Here is a 20264-nt window from a genome sequence, read left to right as displayed (position 1 = left end):
CCCCAGAGCCATAGCAGGGATGTTTTAAATAATTTCTTTCATAGAAGAGAGCTGTTGTATTGTCCTTGTTTCACGCTTCTGAAGTCTGGTGCTCTGGAGGTCCCTGTGTCATCTCTGGTGTGCTAAGTAGGTTTTGGGTATGTGTTTAAACTCAAGAGACAGGGGCCAGTTGTTGAAAGGAGACCACGATATCTGCAGTGTCTTGCTCACAGGGGGCTGCAAAGACCCCTGTACTAACGCAGGACAAAACTGAAACAAATTGAAACCATGATGGTTTCCTGTTCCATTAGAAAAATAATCAAAGGGAAACTGGTATCCCACTCTTTTCTATTGCCTTAGACCCTATTGCAACCTGCTTAAAGTGGGGTATTTTAGGAATATGTGGTCAATTCTGCTTATGCATTGAATATAAACAAAACTATAACCCTGTTACATAGCCAGCATCAAGGGAAAAGAAGATCCCAGACCTGGGGACATTGATCTTTGGGGCTTATAGGCTGTCTGAAGATGATGACAGGCAGTCTCCCTTTCTTTAGGGCTCGCTTGAGGAGCTCTTCTTCATTTTTACAGCTCTAACATGAAGAGGTTAAGTACCATCTGGAGCTATTGTACTTCTGCTCCTCAAAAATGCAAATCCCAGCCTTGGTATTCACGGGCCTGCTCCAAACGGTCCTGAAGATCAAAGAAACAGCTGGGCGGATGCGGCACGGGTGTGATGCCTCCATCATGATGAGAAAGTCAGTCCATGGGGAGAGCTGCGGGAGCTGCTGGAGCTGCCTTGCAAAGCTGAGAACAGCCACAAAACCTGCCCTCACTTTCCAGAGCTCACCATGTAGTCCAGGCTTTCCTACGCAGCTCACTTTGTGCTTACAGGGCTTCATGAGCCTCTCGCCTCATTCGGTGCCGCATGGCAGGGAGATGGAGGGAGCGTGGGGTGATCGCCCACTGCCAGCCTCGCGTTCCCAATGGTGAGGACTGCACATTTTTCCAGCTACAGTTTGTAGAGAAAACAGCTCATGGAAATGTATTGCAAAGCTGATTCTGTGAACCAGGGATGCTTTTCCTTAAGGTACTCAGGGAGAAAGACATTCATGTTAAATGTAATGAGTTAATACAAATGACACAGATTAGATGTTTTGCCTCAGGATCAGTCAAAGAGTCAGTTGCTTTTGTCACAGAGCGGTGCTGTGTTAGGTCTTCACCTTAAGGAAGGAGATTTACCTGAGGGAAAGCATCACCAGTGTGCAGGAATTAATTTTTATTGCAGGTTTGGTGGGGGATTGTTGTGACATAAGGCAATGTTTTGCTGTGCGATTGCTGCCACCAAAGCCCCCAAACATTTTCACATTTCTGAGAAAAATTCAGAACCTTTGGAATAAAATATTCTCCCAGGTGAAAACATTTCATCAAAAATACACTGGGAAAAACATGATTTCACCACAATTCCTACACCACCACATCATGATAGATAAGGAATGAGATCTTCCATACCTAACACTCCTGCTACATGTTGCTTTTTAGAGTTGAAACAAGATTTACCTAAAGCTATAGAGGCATATGCTCTGCATACACCGCAATCACTTTGCACACAGGAATATATGTTTGCAAATTGAAGACTAATCATTCCAGGTTTACCAGCCTCTCTCTTAGGAATACATAATGTAATAAAGCAGACAAAAGTTACTTTGAATAGAGTAACTTTATCAGAACTGCTCCTAGGGTGCTCATCACAGGCTCATCATGGGACGACGTGACAGTAATGCCACGTAGAAAATGCTTTGCTGTCCTTCCCAGCAGAAATGAGGAGCTGTGCTACTGGGGCCTGTCAGATCTTGACAGGACTCATATAACATCTGGTGACAGTGTGGTAATTAACTTGCATCACCGGCGAGCACTAACAGTTTTGCTTGCACGTGGTATGTAATAATGGGGATTAATTTGGGATATCATTTATTTATTTATTTATTTATTTATTTATTTATTGCGAATCAGCGCACCCTCCTGCAAGTGCCACACCACTTTTGGGGGGAAATTGAGCTTAGTAGACCTGTCCTTTAATAGTGGCTGCTTCACTAGCTCCCATGCAGGTAGGGACTGGGCTGGCTGGAACGACAGCATCTGAAATGGAGAGCCGCCCTTGAAAGAGGGAGATCCTGGCAGGGAGTGCAGCAGTGTGGTTGGGTTGGGTCTCTTTGACTCTGCCACGTGGTTACTGGTGAAATGGCTAAGGGAGAAGATGCAGTCTGTTTTGTTCTGCCTGATGTATACTGAAAGCAAGAGACACTAAGAAAGGATTGATCAGAGGTAGAGGATGTGCTTGGAGGGAATTTAAAAGCTGTGTTAAGGGAAGTGATTTGTGCGAGGCCCAGGCAGCAATGTAGGTAACCCGTGGGAGGCACTGGATGGCCACAGGCTTTGTTGGTGTCCCACGCCAGCCCCTGCGTGTGCCTGGCAGCGCTGGTGCCCTGTGCTGCAAACTCGGCACTGCGCTGGCTCTGTGTCCTGCTGGTGCGGGATGGCCTAGGCTGGATGCAGCTGCACGCTCGTGAGGCTTCCTGATGGAGCCCTCCTTCAGCTTTCCCTGTACCCCACTTCTCCATGCAGTGTTGTCCCTCATCAAAGCTCACAGTCCAGCCTCTTCTCTTGCTATATCCCCAAACCTGAAATAAAGCGGTTCCTTATAAATTTGCTTTTTCTTCCTCATGTGTTTCCATAGTTTAAAATTCCCAAATCTTTCTGCATATCAAAATCTCTCTACCACAGTGTTGCATCAGTGGGGGTACATCCCCACATTGCATATGTAGGGAAGAGGCATATGTGAAGCAGAAGTAGGTTTGGGCCGTAGTTGCTTTTTGAGATGACTTTCAGAAAGACTTAGGTAAAGGTCGTGAAACATCCCAGTTTATGCCAGTTGAGATTCTGACCTCAAATAGCAGTAAGGAGGAGTCTGCTGACAGCTCTATGTTTCTTACTCGTGTAGAAAGGTAAACCTCTGATGCCTGTCAGACTCCTCTCTCTTCCTCTCGGTTTACGTTAGTGTTCCTCCCTTGGAGTTATTCCTGTGCAGAATAGCTCAGGCCACTGTCCCTGGAGGGCAGGAGGAGCATCCTTCCTTGTGATTTGCCCAAGGCTCTGCATTTTGGAGCACGATTTTCTACTCTTTGCTTCTTCTCATGTTCCTTGCTGCTCCAGCATATCTCGGAGGAGGAGAAGAGAGACTGCTGCTGGGAAATGTCCTGCTTCATCTCCTCCCTGCCAAGTCAAGGCTTTGCCAGTAAGGTGGATGTATATCCTCTCCTCCCCTCCCAGTCAGCCATAGCATGTGGAAAGCTTCTTGTTGAGCAGTTCAGCAGCCGCTCATATGCATGGCCTCGTTCCCAGTCCATAATGGATTCTGCCTAATATATATTCTCCTTCTTTCTAATTAAGTGGTAACACCTTGGTGGCAGAGTGAGCCTGTAAAATAATAAAGGGTTTTGTGCTTGGAGGCACGGGAAGGCAGGCCCTGGGGAGTGATCCTCCCCAAGATACAGAAATTATTGCAATTACAGAGCAATTGTATGGAAAGGGGAATGGAACAGCAGACTTTTCAGACACACTTTTCCAGCATTAATATTTTTAATTAAGGTTATTGGCAGTGAGTTATGACTTTGGCATAACAGACGGCACAACCTTCGCTGGCAAAGCATGTGCGCTGTACTATCTTTTCCTTTGGTGGGTGAGAAAGTTCAAATGTGTTTCTGCAAATATTACCTTGGTCCTGTACAAACCCTTCTTACCTGCTGGTGTGGGGGCACTGCGGGAGCAATGCAGTTCTCTTGCAATTCAGGGACAATTTTATCAATGTCAGGTAATTCTGAGAGATGATCTCAGCTCCTGATCGCCACCTTGGCTTCTGTTCAAGCAGGTAAGGTTCCTGGTTTTTTACAAATGGAAAGCTGGGATCCAGAAGATGTGGTGGGGGTGTCAGATGATCCAAGGCATTTAATTTTTTGAAAACATTACTCAGCATTGATTTTAAAATCAATGTGTGTTAGGCACTTCTGGAGACTCTTCCCCCTCCACCCCACCTTGGACATCTAGTAACACTTTTGTGAGTTTGAGGATCTTTAAATATCAAGCAGTAAATGGTTTGCCTGAGGTCACACAGAAAGACAATGTCAGATCAAGGAGCCAAAGCCAGGTCAATATACCTATTTATCATCCTAAATCCTTAGGGCAAAAAGTTCTGCTGTGAGGGTTTTTTTGTTGTTGTTGTGGGTGTTTTGGGGGTATTCAGCCACCATAAAGGGCTAACTCCCCACCTACTGCCCTGCTTACTGTCCTGAGTTCTTCAGCTTGAAAATGTCATGGCTGGATTATTCTGCAAAAAACTCAGCAAAGACCCTGAAAGCAAACAGTTGTTGTGAGGAGATACAGGACAAGAGGAGATGGCCTCAAGTTGTGCGAGGGCAGGTTTAGGTTGGATATTAGGAAAAACTTCTTCACTGAAAGGGTAGTCAGGCATTGGAACAGGCTGCCCAGGGAAGTGGTTGAGTCCCCATCCCTGGGGGTATTTAAAAGATGTGTAGATGTAGTGCTTAAGGATATGGTTTAGTGGTGGACTTGGCAATGCTAGGTTAATGGTTGGATCTGATGATCTTAAAGGTCTTTTCCAACCTAAATGATTCTATGATTCTATGAGATTGTTGACCAGTACATGGGATTACTTCAGCTTCTGTGGGAAGGACACACGGCTATATGGTGGTTTGGCTTTGAAGAAGGCAGCAGTAGTCAAGAAAACACAGTAGTCAAGAAAAAATTCATGTTATATTAATCAGAAGTGTTTAGTTTTTGGAGAGTCTGCTGTTGCATGTCCGGATAATGTGGAAATAAGAGTTATTGGGTACTTACAAAATATCACATGTAGGGTTTGCAGCTCAGGTCAGTGGTCATGGGATTTAAGGTTAACCTTTGCGACAGTGACTGAGTGACGTCGGTTTTCTCAGGTGTGAAATGGGGCTAATAATGTGTGTCCTTATACAATGTCTTTTTGTCTGGAATTGTAATCTAAAGCTGGCCAGGTATCCTTTGCCCTTGGTTACAAGAGCTGTGGTGTTTGACAGGCAGTGAAGCAAGGTGCTTTGCCACACCATGAGCAGGCTGAAGGCAAACCAGGAGCAGTACCTTTTTCAACACACCCCTTCAATGTTTTTAATAGCTGGATGCAGCTCTCAGCATAGCTGGAAAAACATGAACCTACTTACCTGGGCCATTTTTATTTTGTGGGCTGCAAGGCCAATACGCTGAACCCGTCACAGTCGCTGTGACCCTGAGCAATATATTTAACCTCTTTGTGTCTCTGTGTCTTTTATAATTGAAGTTGAGGAACAAGGTGTGACCTCAGGAGGGATCGTATGGATGCGGAAATCGAAGAAGAGGTGAGAAGTCATGAAGATACAGAGGGACAGATATCTTCAGTTCCTCTGAAGTCTGTGATAGTCCCTGCTGTTTACTCTAGCATATGGGGAAAGCAGGAGGTTTCCTCAAGGCCTCCCCAAATGACATCCAAACAATGACTGTGCTTGTGTCTTTAGCTATTTTTGAGTTATTTCAGGGAATTTTCAGTAGGCAGCTCAGGCGCTGTCAGCACAAATGTGTGCAGTGTTACTAGAGTGATTGGGGGTTTCAAACCTCACTGCATTTAAGGCTGCATTTTCTGGAGCTTAAATAAAGGTCAGCTCCACACGATGATGCCATATTTCAAACTTAACACCTTTTCTTCCACTTTGGAAAAAACTTCACCTCCATCTTTGTCAAAGCTGACAGGAAAAGTTTGGTCCAGACTTTCCAAGTGTATTCACTGTAGAGTAGAAAGATGGTGGGAAGGGTGAGCTGAGAGAGGCAATGAGCGCACTGCAAGGCGTAATGGAAACTGTCCTGAATCTCACGGACAGTAGTGAGAGTTGAAACCCAGCATTTTGCAAGTCATCCACAGTTCCTGTGTCTGAGCCGCTGGATGTTGATATCATAAAGTAATATTCATTTTAATTATGTAGACAGTAGGCAACAGCTCATCTCTACTATTTCGCTTTCCCTTTGGACACAGATGCAATCTATCAAGAAACAGTAGTTGTTTATTACGTTCATTCACAAACTATTTGTCAGGAATACACTCAGAGGATTTTATTAACAGTATAAATTCCCTAAGATTTCTTATTTTACTATGCCTATTAGTGTAGATGCTAATTTAATCATTTAGATTTCCCATGTGACCTGTCCTCAGACTTTTAAAGTGAAGTTCAAACCGGGTCTCTGTGCACGGTGGGATATTTTTCTCTTTAAGCTTTATAGCGCTTCCCCTAGATTTCTGCAGGAGGGCTCTGCATATGGGATATTTCTGTGTACTGCTCTTTTGAAAGGCCACAGGACGTGGGTCAGTGGGCCTTTGCTCAGAGTCCGGCAGCCTTGGCCTCCAAAGCCTTGCCTCTAGGCAGCCAAAAAGGTCTTCCCATCGTTTGGTGTGGCCGCAGATGTCGTCAGGTCAGTCTTTTGTTGCCTCTGCTCCAGACTAATCCACTCGGCTGCCAAGAAGGTGACCTCTCTCCTGCCTAGGCAATGTTCATCAGAGTCACCCTGCTGCCTGTTCCTCGGGCTTTGCTTTGTTCCTCCTTACAAATTGGGAGTTGCAGGAAGAGGAGGAAAAAAACCATAGCAGATGATACAGCTGCGCTGTGTGTGCAGATAAACTCCTTGTCCACTGGGACATAGGCCCAAGAGAGAACAAAGCCAGCCTGCAAGCTTTGGGGATCAGGCAGTGCGTGGGGCGACGGAAGCAAAGCGCTGACCTTGTCTCTCTGCCTTTGGGAGGGCTCTGGTGCTGCGGAGCTGTGCGCTGCCTGGAGCGTGGGGCTGAGCTGCAGAGTGCATCTCACCAGAAGTAATTTCCAGGCGAAATTGCTGTAAAGAAAAAATTGACTTTTGACATAGGCTGATAAGCACTGATGTTTGTTTCCAAGAGTTTGTATTTTATGCAATTTAATACTTAACAATGACTGACAACAGTAGTGATGGTGAAAAACATTAAAAATGAGGAAACTGCAGTCATTTCAGTCAGCTGCAAGCTTCTCTCCTGGTGGGTTTTCCACTGCCTGAACCCTATGATTTTCAGCGTAAAGCCTGGTCTGTCATATGCCATTGGTTTTGCAAGCTGAGGCTTGCATCCCCAAATACCAAATTTCCAGCTGAATGTAAAACCAACAGTCTCCACGAGAGATGCATTGAATGTTGTCTAATCTTTAAAGGGGAAGCATCTTTTCCTTCTATGACTATCCTTACGAATGAGGAAAACGAAATTAGCATTAACGTAGGTTTTGTCCTTCTAAGAAACACCCCTTAATTGGGGTTCTTGCTGAAAGCCCTGTTTTGAAGGAAAGAAAGACTCAGTTAAGCTTGGTGTTTTCGCTCATCAATCATTTCTGTTCAGATCGATATTTCTGTTAGGACAAATACAACAAGGATTTGGAGGCAGAGGGGCAGAGGCAGCGTAGAAAGGAATAAAGAGCATCAGACTCTGATTCTTTTTTACTGGTGGTTAACATGGTATGGTCTAAAATAAATCACTCTGGGAGTCTTCAGTGTCTTCTGGTTGGCATACCTTTTGTCTGTTACCTGCTCCTTGTCTTGCACGGCACAAGACCCGCATCTGTCCTCTGAATGTGACAGTGATGAGGTGGAACAGCACCCATTCCCCAAGCAGAGCTCACTGGGGATGGCACAAGAGGGTGAGCAGGGTGCAAGAGGACAGGTGGTTTGAAACGTCCACAGAGTGAGTCACGAGCGTTTCAGATAGGGCTTCCTCCAAAACTGGAACTTGCCAGTGTCTGAGATGTCCTATCCTGGATGCTTGTTGATTCGTCAGTGGAGTGGAGGTACGGGGTAAAGGATGCAGCCTGTATGTGGTGCCTAGAAGCTTGGTAGGAAGATACATCAAAATCCTCCAGCATTTCTCCTAAAGTTTCCTTAGAGGTAGGAGCTGGCCACATTGCATCGAAGTGTCTGGTTGAATGTGGCAGCTAGTGGTTCAAACGCCTGTCTTTACTTTGTTTCAGTACACTTCTTAGTCATCACCGTGGCAGATATTGACCCAGTCACCCAGTTTTTACAGACTGTTGATCCAAGGATCCTAAGTCAAAGGCTTTTCTCATGCCATAGCTGAGAAATTTCAGTCTAGATTCTGTCTGACAGCTGTATATAATCCTGTAACTACCAGTAGCTTGCGGAGTGGTTAGAAAAGTGATGAAGTCCTGTGAAGTGAGGGGGGGGGTCAGCAGAAGTGGTCTGTTGAGAGCCTGAAGCACCAATACTTCATGCCAACTATAGAGACCCCTTTGTTTATTCCCATCTTTATTCATCATCATCATCGTTATTTATTAATTAACTTTGTTTGCCAAGCCAACAGTGTGAGCTCATGTCTGGACTCAAGTGCATCTATAATTAATTGCTAACTGTTGCTTTATATTGTTGTGAGCAAAGAAGTGGTGAGTCTCAACAACAAGCTTCTGGGAATTCAGAGATTATGTGCCACGATCTGACTCCTCCTTGAACAGGAGAAAGATCTGGAGTGAAATGTGTTGACCATGTGCCTTTAAGAGATATATGTTTGCACTACACCTTAAGAAATGAATGATCCTATATCACCCTGCCAGAAATCTTCCTTAACAGCTCGGAGTCTACTCTAAATCAAATAAAGCTTTTCCTTTTAATAACAACTTACTTCCTCCGCTCTGCTGACCTTAGAATGAGAATCAAAGGGAAAAAGATATCATACATAAAACAAAAAGAAAGAAAAACACAAAGAAGTGAATTGAATTCCACCTAAATGTCACCTTGCAAGTTGGGTTTTATTATTTTGATAGCAAGGCAATTTCGCTGACAAATCTGTTATCGGCTGCATGTTGTACAAAAGCAAAGGCAGGCATGTTATAGGTCATTGAAAAGTCGTTTTTAAATAACACTGGTCTAAGTAGTGCGTCGGAGCACTTGTTAGGGAGTATGTATATAAATGCATTCAGAGCATACAGACACACTGGAGAACACTGTATAGGGGGCATAAATCAATCTTGTTTAAGCTGTACTGTTCTCTGAGAAGTCTCGGTATTTGGATGCGCTACGGCAGAGGAAGCGTGAGCTCCTCTGGGCAAGGGACAGAGAGGCAGCAGCCTCCTGTTCCCGATAAGAGGATTTTATGCTAAACTGCAGCAGGGTGCCCTTCTCTCCCTCTGAGACAGAGCGTGGTGAGAAATTTCCATCATTAACGTGAGATCGGGGGGGGAAGGAGAGGGAGAAAAAAAACCTCAATCCTCCCCCACCCTTTCTAATTTTATTGCCCTCCTGTGTCTTAAGCCCTGTTACTGATTAGTGCATAAAGGTGCTTTTCTCCTCCAGGACACAGAATTTGCACAAACACTTGCTGGTGATGGTAATATGGGTGCTTGTAGGTCTCTGCTTCTTGCATCAAGGGCAGTACAAGTGATGCATCATAGTCGTGCTCTGTGCAGCCTCACCAGCTCACATGGGCACCATCTTGTGCCTGCATGTCTGGAATATGTTCAGCATGGAGACAGGAAGGTTTTTAACAGCTGGGAGTGTAGGTGGGCACAGGTCAGGAGAGTTTGAATCTGAGCAAGCCAGCATGCACTAACTCAGCTTGAATTTTGGTAATTCACTTTCCCTTTTACGGTCTGCCATGATGGTGATTTATATGCTGATCCTCCCCTTTTCCCATTCTTTGTAAGCTTTGTTCCATGCTTATACTTTCTAATGCCAGTACAGATAGACTACGGCGCAGTTTCTGACTCTTTGGCTGAAAGAATTTAAAAATATGCAGAGTTGAGCAAAAATTTTTGCTCAAAGACCAAGAGTAAACCTTAAATTTCAGTAGTTTTATGTATTTGTCTTGTTTTCTTATTAAGAGACATTTTTTAAAAAGCCGACATGAAAAATCTAAATACATGGGGGTAATTACGTATTGTAATTGCATATTAAACAAATAACTAAGTTTAAATTCGTGTCCGTGCAGTCATGGGACCACACGGGTCATGACCTGTCTACACGTGTGTAGTTCCAAGGAACCACATTGATTTTCTTTTTCGGGTAACTCCATACGTAGCTGCTTCACTGCAGTTTTTTATAAACACTTGTGAGATTGGTGGACAAACCTGAAGCTGAAGCAAATGAGCTATTTAGGAGTCAGGCCCATTACCACATGCTCCCAGGCTTAATTTAGTGCACATGCAATCCTGTAACTCCATACTGTTATGTTTGATGTTTTCTTACAAGGGCAGAGTTAGAACGCAGCATACTCTCAACTGAGAAAGGAAAAGCAGTTGCCCAAATGTTCTCGATACCCTCCACAAAGAGCTCCATTCCTCCACGGCTTTGGGGCTGTAAATCAAACAGGAGCAGGGGAGAATTGCACCCACATCATTGGAGTCAGCAGCAGAACGGTAGTGCTGCGGATTTGCGTTGAGCATCCAAGATGGTCTTGCATGCGTAGCTGTGAATTTATTCATTTTTTAGCTTCAACAAGGTCATTCACACTGCTAAGCATAATCCCTACATGTTAGCAGGAGTGCTGTCCAATTCATTCTCACTCCATTAAGCAACATGCTAGTCAGGTTCTCCTCCTCTCTCCTAGTTCTTTTTCCCCCAGTCATATATAGTGAGTCATCTCTCAGAAGCCCAGGTACCGGTACCCGTGAGCAGAACAGATCGTGTTCTGTAGTGCTTGCAGCCTGGTTTCTGAGATGGTTGTAAAACCTGAGGCTTCCAGAGCGATGCATTCTGGTGAACTGACTGGGAATCCTAGCGTGGTAACTGGACTGTAAACTGGGCATAGCCTTCCTTGAACTGCAGGGTACAATGACATACCCTGGCCTCCGTACTGCTTGTTGGCTCAGGGATCTTCATGTACACTGCAGGCTTCAGCTTAAGAAAAGTCATTGGCATTCCAAACATCTTCGCTGTCAACATTTCATCTTTGCAGAGGAAGGTGGCAAGCTAATTTTTTTGTCCCTCAGCCTGGGATCTGCATCAAACTTTCTACAGACCCATGCTTACATTTCAGCCTTGCTTCCTGGTAAAAATGGAGCGCTGGGTTTTTCACAGCAACCCTCCCACCAAATCTGAAAGATTCTCTTTGAGTTTGTTTCGCTGACCTGATTTTGTGGCAAAGCTCGAGGAGAATTGCGGTGCCTCATCCTGCTAGGGCAGATGTCAGTTCTGCATGGGTTAGGCTAACTTGAGAGGTTTTCAGAAGAAAATATGCCCTGTCGATTAGATTGTAGAAAGTGTCAGCAGGAGAGGAGAGAAGTCTCCTTTGAGAGCTCTCCTTTGGGGAGGTGAGATCCTTCTCCTGTATAAGCCAGGAGTCCATACACTGCTTGTCCATTCAGGTGTGCTCGCATCTGGGAGCACAGCCTGGTATACCATGAGACAAACTCCCCGTCTTCTAGAGCTTCCTTCAGTTTTCTTCTGCATCCCCAACTGTGGCTGTCCCCAGTTCAGACCTCTTAGAGATGCTCCTTGTTTTCTTTATAGCTTTTAGACCAATAGTCAGCTAATTTCCAGACATATCAGTAGACTGAGACTGCGAAGAGTTCTGCTTTAGTTCTGGTTACTCCTCCCACAGACTTTGTGACGCTAAATAAATAACTGAAGACTTCTCTGGTGTGTCTCTTCCCCCTTTCCCTCTTTGTCACGCCTGGTTAGATCACAAATTGTTTAGGGACGAGGCTTCCTCTGTCCCTGCATGCAGTTCTGCTCTCTGAGCTGCCCCTGAAGCCATGGCCACAGAGATACGGGGTAGTGAAGATGGTTTGAAAGAAACCTTGAAGCTGAAGTTGTCATCTTTCCTTGGTCTGCTGGGACCCATCAGGTACCTCCCTCTCTTGCCCTGTCCCGGGGAAAGCTGATTCAGCCTGCAGATGCCTCCTGCGCGGTGCTCACGGTGACACACTGTCTTGGTTCAAATCCCCAAGTTTAACTGAAGTCTCAGTAGAATAATGCGAGTCCATGGAAATCAATGGAGAAGAGCTGAAAACAATTGATTTGAATCAAAACACACTGCAATCAAATTTGGAGGGATTGAACTAATGGATCATAAGGTGGCTTGTGAATGGGTCTGATTGAATTGAACTGAAAGGTCTTGCATCTTCATTACAGCTAACTGAAACTAGTATAAATGATGAATTTTCTAACAATGTTTAGTGTTTTTTTTTCTGTGCTGATAACTGGATTACAAAACCAGCACTTGGGAATTAACCCATGTATACAGTGTTGGGAGAGCCAAAGGATGGAACTTGCTGGTCACAGGTTGCTCCATGTATGCGGACAGGCCAATTATTGGATTTTATAGTTATCCTTGCTGCTAACTCCTTTATTTTGCCCGACTTAGCACTCCCAGAATTAGCTATCTATTTCTCCTGCCTTCTTATGGCAGAGTCTTGAGGTAGCAAGACATGTTTCCCGCCAGAGGATCTGCATTCAGGCAATATGCTGACCAAGGTGTGTTTATTGTTGCATTTTTTATTTTGACAGCAGTGATTTGGAGCATCTCCTCTTACTCCACCAAATCCTGAGAATTCTTTGTAATTTCCATTATCCTAATGTAACTCTCCTCTATATCACAGAAACAGAAGGCGTGAATGATTCACTGGTTTTTATAAAATCTCATTTTTTGGTCAGACTGAACTTCCCATGCTATAAGGTATGATTTATTACTGCAGTGATTAAGGAACATTGTTGATATTTCTGAAAATTTTCTTTCAGAGCTGAAGGCTTGCCTACGAGTCAAAAGGCGGTAGAAATATATGGGCGTGTAATGGAGCATTTGCAATTTCCTATTAAGACAACGCTTATATTTGTTTCATGCTCCTCTGGATGGGTGTAGTGAATCAGGAACCACGTTGTCTAAGTGCACTTGTTCTATGGGAGCCCTGATACGGACGAGAAAGAAAAATCTTTTCTCACGAACTGAGCACCTTGATTTATCTTGTGACAGCCTTAAACTGATAGGCTCTGATGTTGTTATTGCACTTGCCTACTAACTTACTTTCTGGTTAGACTCAGCCTAGCATTGGGGCAAACTGCCTGGATTTAAATCCCTTCTCACCTCCTCCAGGGTGAGGAAGGAGATGGCTGTGTTGCCTTCCTTCACTGGCCAGGGATTTTAACCATTTGATGATCATGTAGCAGCCCCAGATGTTTCCTGAAGTAGTGGGACCCTTCTCTGTTAGGTGCCCACTCCCAGGATCAGACCCTAGGCTCTGAGAGAAGCCACCTGACATCCAGCCCTCTATCAGCTCCCTTGTCTCCCGGGCAGGATGAGAAGCTCTGAGCGTCCAGTGTTGCCAGCTGATTCATGCTGGGAGACTTCACTCCCTGAGGGCTTTTTTGGCTTGGCCTTGACCTTTGGCAGGGTTCAACCTGGAATGACTTTTCCAGAGCCTTCAATAGCAGATCAGCCTCCTGGGCATTTTTTCCACAAAGTGGAAAATGAAAAACCCTGTGGGAAGCTGTCAGCACTCCTGCAGCCCCAGTATTTCTGTGCAAGGCAATGCTCTCTGTGCCCCTGTGCAAGCAATAGTATAGCACATAGGTATCTCTGAGTGGAAGGATAGCAGGGGAAGAGATGCACAGCGACAATGAAGCAGTGCCTTTCCCTAGTAGAAGCAACGTATGTATAACCTTCTGAACCTACTGCTGCATATCGTATGCAGATGGAGCTCCTTGGTTATGCCTGTCAGGTATAAGCGGGTAGCTGATTTTTTTTGCAGCTTGTTTATCAGACCTAATAGAAAATGAAGTTTCTTTGGGCTGATGAGCAATGTGAATCTCTGTCTCTTTCCTTGTCTACCCACCTGAAAGATGCACTTAATAACCATTGATTGTCTGGGAGGAGAAAGAGTGGCTGTAAATGTACCTTTCCACCCTTACAAGGTGTCTGATTAAAGAGCAGAGGTAGCAGCAGATCAATGGGAATTGTAGGCAGAGGACTGATATAGTGGGTACTGGTGGTTCTCATTAACACCCTGCTTGCGCACCTCAAATGTAAAGGCCTGCTGTTGCTTTTGCAGGCAGCTCAAGACATGGATGCGTTTGCACAGCACGGTGAGGGTCACTGGGAGGCTGAAGAGAAGAGCAATTGAAAACTAGCAGGCCCAGTGGGAGAGATGTGGCTGATGTGCCAATGAATGCATGAGCCCCCGGAAGCAGCAGATTGACACTCTGGGACTTCAGCTCGAGTAGGGAGAGTTACAGAGAGTTAGTTGCTTCCATGCATCGTGGTCCGAGGTCCACCTTGCTTTTCAGAGGCATTCTTGGTGACAGCACAGCTCTAGGCCATGTTTCTGAAATCCTACTGATGTGATTATTCTATCTGTTAGCCCTCAGCCTAATTTGAAGACCACAAGGAGACCTGGTAATTGATTGCAAGAGGTGATTGACCAAGCCCTCTTTGAGCCCAGCAACCCAAGCTGTGAGATTTGCTGCTGACACTATTGTTTTTGTTTAGTCAAGACCAGAGGAGATTACTAGGAATAAGATAGGGGGTTTGCAAATGAGGGCAAAAGAGAGTGAGATGAGGTCATGGCTTTGGAAGGCCTTTGGCTGAGGCTGCAGGGTGTTGGGTCACAAAAGAATAATGAGATTTAAGAACAGTCATCTTCTGAGCAGCATATTCCACAGTCATCAGAAAGCACTTTGGCGTCCTTCAGAGGGTCTTTTGGGTGGCACCAGTCGTAGCTGCTCTCAGGAGTCAAACTGGTGCATTGTTTGCTTCAGTTTCTCCTGGGCCATAGCTAAAAGGATACTGACTCTGTTTTTCCTCATGTTCAGCAAAACTTCAAAATTACAGCTCAGGATGACTTTTGGTTTAACGAAATTAGCAGGTCAAGCTAGTGCTAGGTTTGGGGTTTCTCTCGGTTCTTCTGTACCGTGCTGCCTTACCACAGGCATATCTCTGCAGGGCACCAGGAAGCTTGATAGCTTGAGTATAAGTGTTTGCATAAAGGGTACAAAGTGGAAAAAAAACAGAAAAAAATATTCCAGTGAGCTAAATATTTAGGAAGTAGGTCTAAACCAAACTTAGTCTGTTAATTGATATCTAAATGTTTTGTTTTCCATTCTAACTCAAAAGTTAGGTTTAAATTAAAAAGTTCCTCCTGAATATGAACAAAGCTCTTCGTTCCAGGTCAAAGTGGTTTTCTCTACTCCAGAGCAATCCTGGGCAGGCAAAAGTGACAAAGTGGTGCAGGTATCTCTCCCAAATTTTAAAAATAATTTTTCATTTCTTTGTGCAGTCAGGTGGCTGTCGAGGACACGAGAACATAGCATTTTGGTATTGTTCAGGTATTCTTCCATGAGTTACAAGGACAATCTGAGCCCCTACAGCCTGCTCGCTAATCTCTAGGCATGAACTGTTCCCATTTTCTCTCTTTCTTTAAATTGCCCTTCTCCCAGCTCTGCCCCAGGATGAGTCTTTAGGGATTCATATGACTTCAATCAATGCTTTTTTTGTTGTTGTTGCACTTTGCAACAAACCCATGTTTGTAAGAAAACAGATTTGACTTTGAAGGTGGGACTTAGGTCCTTTAAGTTGCTCTGATACCTTTGAAAATTGTATCTATCAACAGAGGGTGACAAATACTTGCAAAGGAATGTGCAAGGCCAGAAAAGAGAAAGTAAAAGAGACATTTCTGTTACTTGGCACTGGTAAACATCCATCCTCAGGGTTTGTCACATTATTTGCTCTACTTGAGAACGTTTGAGGCCACAGAGTCCAGCTCACCTGTTCCTTATTAAAAAAAAAGAAAAATTCCTGGAGAAAATGGCCACTATTGCAACCTGGGAGAATTTGTAGCAAAGAGACTAGCAGAAGTATATTTGCATAACAATTCAAATCAGTATCAATCACCTCCCAGAGCGGGCTGTCAGCTGCTCGTAAACATGTCCCCACTGTGACAGATTAGCTTGTCTGTGAAGGAGTGCTCTGTCTGCAATCATGGACTGTCAGGACTAGCTCCAAGACAGCACATCCTTCAAAGGGCATCTTGGAGAAAGAGACACAAATTCTCCAGGGTCACTCATTGAGCTTCTGAGGTCAGCAGGGTTGGCCTGAGCTCTTTCTGAGCTCTTGAACATCATGGTCCAAAGACCTGGCTGTGGATTGCAGTTTTTCTTTCCTCCTTTGAGTTCATGGTTTTGATCTTAAGGTTTTTTCCTTTCACTGTTACTGTTTTCCTTTCACTGTTACTGTTTTTGAGAGTCCTTTCTAGCAGCTAGGGAAGATTTTCTCCATCAGCTCTAAATCCAACACCAAACTAGGTCCAGTTTACTTTGTAGATTGCAAATCCAAAATGAAAACTAAAGCTGATCCAGCTCAAGCCTTCTCTAGTAAGTCATATTACTTCAGCAGATACTAGCCACATGATCATCCTGCGACTGGGAGAGCTCTCCTCCACTGAGCCAGATGCTTACAAATTCTGCCAGTGATTATCATAGTGAATGCCACATTGAAAGTCTGTGAGCAGACTCAGAAGCATTTCGCAGTGGCTGCAACCCCTGTCTTACAAGAGCCAACCTAGATTGGAGGGGGGTCACAGCTGTTGCAAACATCTTTGAGAAATAAGCAGGTCTTGCCCTTTGCAGAGAGAAGCTTAGTACTTCTGGTGTCCAGGGATCGCAGCAATCACATCGTCAGAAATCAGGAGGGCTTTTGAATTGCCTAAACTTGCACTAGCTGGAGAGAACATCATGTTGGACTCACATCCAGGGTCAGCAGTCAGGTTCAATGTTCAGCATCCAGGCTTCTGGCTCCATATTCTGCCATCTCCTGGAAGAGACATGTGATTTGAAGAAGTACAGAAGCTCTGTGTAAGGACTGCCAATGACCCCCTGCAAACACTGCTGGGAAGTCAGCCAAGCTTTTGGTTGGTGCACCTCATGGCTAAGCAGCCAGCACCAAGATTTGTCAGCTAGCTCAACTTGCCCATGTTGGACCCACCAGCCAGTAGCTTTGGAGTTGTCTCAGGACTATGGGTCCCTGCCAAGCTGGACAGAGCTTGCCTCTTCCCTCCCGAAGAGGTGATAGCATCATAACATGGGCCTGCAGGACGCCCTTGGAGCAGTGGCTTGTTGTCATTACAGCCACATACAGGGCAAGGTAGGGTGTTTGGTAGATGTGCGGCAAGACCTTGCCGCAATACATTTGCTTGTTTGAGGATAATTTCATCAGAAATAATAAAGAAATATCTTGTATATGAATTACCAGTTGTTACTCAGCCACCTGTAAAGCTTGTGAAATAAGTCATAAAATGTATTCAAATCACCAGAAATTTGTTAGACATTAAGGGCAGTATTCATTTCACTAAACACAGCTCATCTCACTAGAAGTTAGGCATCTCTCTCAAGCTAATTGTGTGAGTTACTTCTGTCATCACTGATGGGAGACTTGCACTTACAGATGCATCTGATCCCATCCTGAGTTAGATGAGATAGATAGATTCAGCCTTACAGCCAAATCCCTGATTCAAGGAGCTGTTTGAGTGCACCTCATGTATTTTTACTCATGGATGCAGGTTCTTAACTACTTATGGTAGCTCTATCTCTGTTTATTCATGCTGCTGAGTGGTCTCCAGAAAAATGGATTACTGTTCAGCTTCATGTGTTGTATTGCCTTCTGTGTATCTGAGCAAGACCATGGCATATAGAAAAAAAAAAAAAAGACACTTCAAAACCAGATTTACTGCAGTATGAATCTCTTGTTATTTGGAAAGGGCCAATGTCAATCATCTGGAGGAATGGCCAACGGTCCGGATTACTCTTCCCTTTTCACATGTTCTCTAGTGCTCCATCTTGCTAATGAACCCCACAGTGCACTTCACACCCTGCGGCACTCAGAGGAACGTTCCTGTGGCAGTGGGGCAATTCACAGTCACGGCTTCACTTTGTTAACAAAGACTCCTAAACTTAGCCCAACGCTTTGATACCTTTTTTCAGAGATTCTCTTTGCAGAGAGTTACAGTTGTGTCACTCTGTTAACCTCAGTGGGGCTGTGTCAGTTTATGCCAGCGGAGGATGGAGAGGGCAGTGCTTAAACCTAAGCTCCTCTCACTCATCACGAACAGCATTACTGCATGGGAGAGGAAGGGGAGCCTTGCATTTGTCAGTAATAACTGTGAAAGCTGAACCTGAGGATCCTTTTTTGTGCACATCCATCCTCCTTCCACTAATTGCTTGGCTCTGCAATACTGCTGTGGGCTATTGGGCTCTACACTTCAAAACTCACCCTGGGAAATTTTGTACAGAATAAAACACAGTATTCAGGAGAGTACTGCAATTGTTCAGAAAGCCCACAGGGGTTTCAACCCTGCCTTAGAATGGTTCTTTTTTAGGGGTGAATTTTTTTCTAGCAAATCACCGGGGAATATAGCATTGAAAAACAAGTTTCTCTAAGCATCCCATTAATTTTTTCATTTAGTTTGAGCTAAGCTAATATCTTCTGCTTTTGTGAGAAGTAAAAGGGAAGCTGCAACGCAAAGTGTTCAGGGCAATACTGCTGCCTATCGAGTCCTTGAAATATATCTGCTTATTCATCCCTTTTGAAACTAGGAGGTAGCTCTTTCTCCATTGTAAAATATGTTCAATTTTGTTGATCTAGAGAGAAAAAGGGAAAAAGTCTTAAAGCACAGTTCATACTTTTCCTTGTATATTCAAGATCAGCCCATAGACTACACTCACCTGCAGAACTACCTTTTGACTTGCATCATATGAAGACCAAGAAATTCTTGTCTCTTTGACCAGATGCTAGCATATTACAGTTTGATTTTTTTAATACAAAGATTTTAGAAATAGCCAGGGGACTTGTTTTGAAAAAAGTGTTAACGTTACAACAGGTTGTTTCATTTTGGTACAGAACACAGCTTCAAAATATCAAGAGTTTCTACACCTTCAGTCAGCTCTCAGATGGGTATTCTATTAAAAGTCTATAACTATTGACCAAAATAACCATTACACTTCAATCAGTAATTTCAAAATATCTCACGCCATGGATCTTTATTATATAGCACGCTTAACCTGACTTAATGTATTATATAGCACCCATTAGTGGAATATATTAACTTCAGATGTTCGCCTTTCTACATTAATAATGGGATCATGAATTTATGCCAGACATTTTCTGTTCTAAATTGCGTAAGAAAGAGAGATCTGAAAAAAAACACCAACCAAACTTGTGTGCCTCTATTGAATAAGAAATATTTTATTTTGTAATATTTTGTGTTAGTCAAAGAGCTTGAAAACAAAATACTTCTGTTGTGGAACAACTGACATGAAGACAAGCAAACCAACTGAATGGCAGTGTGTTGGTCAAGGTTAAGACTCTTTTATAATAAAGAAAGATATGTTCCTCTGAGCTTGCCATGGGCAAAGTGTTTGTTCATTATATGGGAAGTGTAAGAAGCCTGGTACCGTTTCATTTGCTGGCTTTTAACTGCTTGTGCTTTTGAAAATGAGATGATAGGTAATTATAATATAATTGCTACTTAGCGGTCTTTATTAGCCTTTGGCATGATGGCCTTTTTGTGTGATTTGGGAGGCTTTTAATATGGTGGCCTGAGCAAATTCTTTATAGTTAAGACAGGAACTATTTGGCATACATTCTCAGATGCTTATCTGGTTGCAGCTTCTAGATGGATTTGTTTTTCTGCGAAAGGAGAGAAAAGAAGACAATACGAACAAGTCACAATCATCTGGTTGTAAATATCCAGTATTGACATCAGATATCTTCTCTAAATCAGCTCACATAGTGAAAGAGAAATGCTCAAAATCACCAACCAGTGTGTTGAATAATTTTCAACAGAAAGAAACCACAATTAGTTCATGCACATTCCAGGAGCAGAGAGAAAGACTGAATTTGTCATGTAAATCATTTCTTGTAAATTATTCACTCCATCTTACTCCACGTACTAGCAAGGCAGGAAGTTCTCCCTGGAAATCAATAACCAAATATGGGAATTAGGGAAAAATACACTTACCTGATACCTCAGAAATACAATTGTTTATTTGAATATGAGTAAGGTAAAATGAAACAGTATCATCTGAGGACTAGACAATAAGTCTGTTGCCTTCAGGTTGTTTCTAACAACTGATGCGTCCTTGGTTATACATATTTTTCTCTTATGCTGAAATTACTGTGCTCCAGTTTTTCCCCTCTGTATATCCAT

This window comes from Nipponia nippon, unplaced genomic scaffold, assembly GCF_047370975.1.
Source record: "Nipponia nippon isolate SJK-2023a ecotype South Korea unplaced genomic scaffold, ASM4737097v1 scaffold_7, whole genome shotgun sequence".
Classification (NCBI taxonomy): domain Eukaryota; kingdom Metazoa; phylum Chordata; class Aves; order Pelecaniformes; family Threskiornithidae; genus Nipponia; species Nipponia nippon.
The sequence above is the reverse complement of the archived record's forward strand: the minus strand, read 5'-3'. Positions refer to the sequence as shown.